The following is a 6,000-nucleotide window of genomic DNA, read 5'->3' as shown; positions in this document are numbered from 1 at the left end:
CACCAAATTTACATCTACTACCACCCACTCCACCACCATCGAACACAATCCTCCACCCCATTCAGACCTCAACCATTTGATTTACCACCATTACTAGGTTTGACCAAAACATCCGATATTCAATACGTATCCGATCCAAAAAAATGGATATCCGACCGGAAAAACATTCGGATCGGATATCCATATTCTAAATTTTCGGATGTCGGACCAGATACGATATCAGCTTTGAAATTTCGGATATCCGACCCCAAAATTGTAATTTTACAAAAAAAATTATTGTTGGGACTTGGTTAAGTGAATGTCTATCAGTATTTATTTGTAGTGGGCTCGGCCCATGCTATGTGGCTAGCTGCCTGAAACACACTAACATTGGACGTACAATTGGCCTTTAAGAACATATTTATGTGGCTAGCTAGATCAATATGATAACGAGAAATACTAACTACTTTCTTCTTTCAACCTTCTCTTCTACCTTCTCCTCTTACAACCGATTAAAATATCGTTTATTTTGCTTCTTCTACTTATCTTGTGACCCCACCCAATATATATTAATTTAATTGGTTGTGAGAGAGCGAAGGGAGAAGGTTGGAGAGAAGGTCGGAAAGAGAAGGTTGAGCACCCCTCTATGGTAACTGGTAGGACATAATTTTGTTACCCTTCCTGTTAAGTTTAGAAATGATTAAATGCGGATTTGGGTTGAAACTCAGGCCGAGCTAGGCAATGAAGTATGTGTCCTATGTATGTACATGTGTGTTAACAGGCCACACCTATTTAAATTGAGAAATTAATTATGTGTACCCGTTTTTATCGTGTAGTAGTTGTTAGACACAAATTTTAAACTAATTTCACTTATATTATGGAAATTTTTTATGTTATTCCTTAATTTTGTTAGATTTTCCATAATACCCTTATTTTTAAGAATTTGCATATAATACTCTTGAGGTTTCATTTTTGTGCCCATGATACTCTCTAATATAACGACCGTTAAATTTTGATGATGTGGCAATGAATTAGTAATTAAAAATTATTAGTAAATATGAAATAAAATGAAAAGTAGGGTATCATGGAAAATCTGACAAAATTAAGGGGTACCACAAGAAATTATCACGTCATCAAAACTTAACCTCCAATTAACGATCGTTACATCAGGAGTACCATGTGCACAAAAATAGAACTTCAAGGATACCACAGGCAGATTCTTAAAAACAGGCGTACCATGGAAAATCTAACAAAATTAAGGGGTATCATGGAAAATTTCCGCTTATATTATAAGTCTGTACTACGGTCTCTTTATGTTAAGTGTTAACGGGTATCAAACTTACATGGGAAGTGACGAAGTAGACGATAACGTTGAGGACTTGAGAGCAAGAAAACTTACATGGGAAGTGCCGGTAGATCTTTGGGAGGTATTGGAATAAAAATACGAGCAAGAAAACTGTCATTACTGTGTTTGTAAATCCTCTTCTTAATAGATACTCCGTACACAAAATCTCATTGAAGACGGCGATATCCGTCACAAGCTGAAGACGGATACCATTTTCTCTCACAAAATATCCATGAAAGGTAAGTGGGGAAGTACATGGGGGGATGCCCCACCTTGTCCCCTCTCCCTTTGTCAGAGGTCTTCAATTTGTGACGGGATTAGCCCATCACAAGCAAGACGCTTTGTACTCCGTATAATATCACAACCTATAACACTATCTGCATTCGGTAATAATAAGGTTATAGCTTTAATTGATTATAACTAATACATTTAATTAGACACTACTTGTTAAAATTAAAAAGAAAATAATAATGTGTTAGTAGGTAATCAAGTGATATTGAGTTTTGGTAATGAGATACTCATATTTATCATTAAGACATTAAACCAATTTAGTTAGCATTTTTAACTACGATTTTTTTATAGATCACATTATAAAATCCGCATTAAAAGTGGCTATAACTTGCCATGCACAATGATTAATGAGTACTAATTCATACTAGAATGGTTCTAAATTTTGATTATAAACTTGTTTTTACTCTTAAATCTTAAATTTCATATAAGTATGTTTGAAAATATTCGATTCATATGTCCTCATGATTTCTGAAACAGCTAAATTTCTGACATTTTGCATGAAGAAAGTAAAAGACATGAAGAATTCACATGCTTCTCTAATTTGAAACTACTCCTATCATTTTATAAAGGTTACATTGTTTGCATGCATATGAAACAAGTCCTATGGCATACAAGTGTCGTCTCTTCTCTTGATTTGCATGCGTAATAATAGCGTACAAATAACCCCTACCAAATTAATTGTTTTCCTTTTCTCCTCCTAACTGGCTACATCTCCATAATATTGACTTTATTCATGTGAATAGTTTACATTTATTTTATTATTTTGTGAAGGAAAATAAACTAAGTATAAACGATTGAGTGGAACAGAGGGGTACACGGTTATCTCCCTTTGCCTTTGTATAATTAAAGTTCGCTATTTCAAATCACAAATAAGATTATACATTCAGTTATACCATAAGTATTGTACAATCAAAGTATAAGAATCCGAGCTTATATGTATTTTTTACGAGCTAATTCAGAGTTTATGTTTTTAATGTTGTTCCGGGTGTAATTCCGAAGCAGTTATTTGTTACCACTCATGGCTTGTAGAATGACGTCTTTGGTTGAATCCTCCTTTCGGTCTCCTGAAACAATGAACAAACTGAGGGCTCGGCTTTGGCCGAGCGTACTCACTCCGACGCTCAAGTCAGTGAACTTAAAGAGATAAGTTGTTGTTACTTGGCGAAGTATATTTTGTAGAGAGATAAGGAAGATATTACCAGATGAATAGTGAGTTTTAGGTTAGATTTTGGATCCTTTCCTCAATGAGGGTTGAGGAGTATTTATAGACTTTCACCTTTTGTCACGTAGTGGCCAAGTGGCTAGCAGGTGGAAAGACTGATCTACTGTTGGGGTTGGTGTCCTTAACAGTTAGTGCAAGGACTAATAAACCTCTAAAAGGATCAAAGGGCATACTTTGGTATTATTATCAGTTGATCCACGTTTATCAATAACGGTTGGCTTGCTAGATAAGTTTGACGTTATTGTCATACAGATGGCGGTGATCAACTGGTCCCTAAAAGTCACACCTATAGGATACGTTCGAGAGATGTGACGGTATGAAAATACTTGTCATGTAGATGCCAAAATTGACTAACCAAGATTAGTCAGAGTAATTTGACTAAGTAATTAGTCAAATATGTGATGTTGAGATATTATATTTAATACGGATTAAATATCATGGGCTAAGGCGAATTAACCCGTTAATTCGTAAAATTAAATATACGTGATTTATATTTAATTAAATGTATATTAAAAATAATTATACAATACTTTTGTTTTGTCGGACACGTATTAATATTTCAAATAACCCGTATAATTAGCTGATGCCTTAATTTCCGATAACCGATAACAGTTTATAATATAAACCGCGTCATATACATTTTAAGCGAGACGGGTCGGATCATCGGATCACTAGTCAAATGAGGAGAAAGTGGAAAGCCCACTCCTCCTCTCTTGACCATGGACCGAGGCAACAAAAGGAGAGGCTCCTCTCCTTTTGACCTAGCGATTTTCATTTACGAGAAAAACTAGGGTTTTGGAGATAGCTTCTCTCTGAAAACCCGAGATCTCTCATCTCGACAAAACTCACATCCGTTCTCCCTATATTGCAAGGCAATCGGAGAACACTGTTCTAGCACAAGGGCATATCTCGGACCAAGTCTTGGGTGCAACGATTAGGAGGGAATCGCTTAGATTTCGATCTTTACGCCGCAATTAAAAGGACCCGAGGTTGATTTCTATACACTTATCGTTTCTATTGTTTTTATCGTTTTATGACTATAAATTGCATGTAAATTTTACGTTATAGTCCTGCATTTTAAGGGGTAGTATACGGATATTAACCCACAAGTGGTATCAGAGCGAGGCCACGTGAATTTTTCATGTGTTTTTCATAAAACGATCTTGAAACGATTTTGTTTTGGCTAAAAATTTTGTCTCGGCAGCCTATTTTTCACTCGGCAGAATTTTTTTAAGTTGCTTTGCGTTTTTTTCTTTTGGGAACCGTGTCTTGTTTACACGGTTGCTCTTGATGTTGTTTTGTCTCGAAAACCAATCCGTGCCATGTTTTGCACTACTGCTTTGCTTCAAATTTCATGTTGTTTTTACATGTTGTTATTTTATACGGAGATTATAGCAACATGTCAAGTTTTGTCAATTATCAAATTTGTTTTGATGCGTTTTGATCAAAAATTTTAATTGATTTTATCTCGAAAATCGGTTTTCACGAGGTTTGGGATTTTTCAGAAATTTTTGTACTTGATCGAATAAAGTTTCAATCGATCGAGTGTTTTTTCTCTTGTTTTTGTTCGATCAATCCCGATGTACTCGATCGACCCCGTGTCAAAAACCTTTTCTCGATCGAGTCCCCTGTTGTACTCGATCGAACCCTTTTCTAAACCTCTGTTTGCTCGATCGAGTTGTCCTCGTACTCGATCGAGTAGTGTTGTTGATATAGGTACTCGATCGACCACCGCTTTAGTCGATCGAGCACCTCCGATTAGCATTCCTCTCGATCAACTTGCGCCGGTCGATCGAGCTCCCTGTCCCTCGATCGAGCACTTATGTCCCTGGATCGAGGGATTTCGTCTTTAACTTGACTTTGAAAATTTGTTTCTTTTGATTTAAATTTTCCTTTGGCTTTAATATGTACTTTATCCGGATATAGTACACTCGCTTAATAGTGAATCGGTTCACTCACGTACCATATAGTTGTTTTAAAGTGTCTTTAAAATGACGGATTATAATAGATTAAAATTAAATGATAGAAGCGGTTTTATCACACTAATTTTAATCATTAAAAGGTGGTTTGGATAAATTTAACATAATTACAGAATTATGTCACGAATGAATTTGTTTTAGTTGATGCATTTTTATTTATCGTTTTGTTGAATGCCGTGAATGCCTTTTAATTACGTATTTAATTTTACAAGCGATTGTAACTTAGTGTGGCCTTAGTAGAACGTGTTACCGTAATGATGGAACACGGTCTTGGTTGTATTTTGAGATCTTGTATCTCCGTTTTGGATTTTTCACTTGTAATTACAGTTTTAATTAGAATGTAAATAGGTTTATATTTGTAATTTTAATTGTAATTTTTGAGAAGACCAAAGATGGAGACCGGATGCTCACTCCCGCTACTTGGATCAAGATGGAACATCAAGACAAGCTTTTCTGGTCCAACGGTGGATTCCAAAGTTGTATTATGTTCTTTTACTAGGATAGGCCACACTAGGACATTTTTATTTACGTTTTTGCATTCATTTATTTATTTTTCGCAACGATAATATGCATCATATTCCGCCTAAAACCAAACCACCTAATTTATTGCATGAAAACTGACACATATAGAGGTCACGAGTTAGTTTTCATTGACATTCTCATGTCACACGTTTTAAGCCATCATCCAAATAAATTCATTCACGACCGACGCTAGTTATTCGTTCACTTAAAATGAATTATAATTTTGTTGATGGGATCTTCCTCGTATAAACCAAAATTGAGAACGGTCTTTATAGGTCAAACTCCAATGAGTCCCTTCTTCGTCGGTAGGCATACTATGACCCCTTCTACGTCGGGTAAGTTGGAACCGATTGACCTATTTTATCTCAACACTATGGTCACTCGTACGATCCTGTGATCATAGTGGACTATAGATAGGATTTACGGAAATCTATCGACCAAGAGTTCTTCCTAAGAATTAGCTAAACAAATTGGCTTATCAATTTACACAAATTGAGTCTTGGGATCACTTGTATCATTCTTGAGGGAGATCAATTATGCAAGTGCAAGAGTCTACATGTTTAAAATGAATTTTAAAATAGACTTAAATCACCTCGATGAGTTGCTTATTTCGTTTTGTTTTTCCTTCTTTTTCGGTGTAGATCACGTTTTAAATCGCTTAA

This window comes from Silene latifolia, chromosome 5 (assembly GCF_048544455.1).
Source record: "Silene latifolia isolate original U9 population chromosome 5, ASM4854445v1, whole genome shotgun sequence".
Taxonomy (NCBI): Eukaryota; Viridiplantae; Streptophyta; class Magnoliopsida; order Caryophyllales; family Caryophyllaceae; genus Silene; species Silene latifolia.
Note: the sequence above shows the minus strand (reverse complement) of the source record.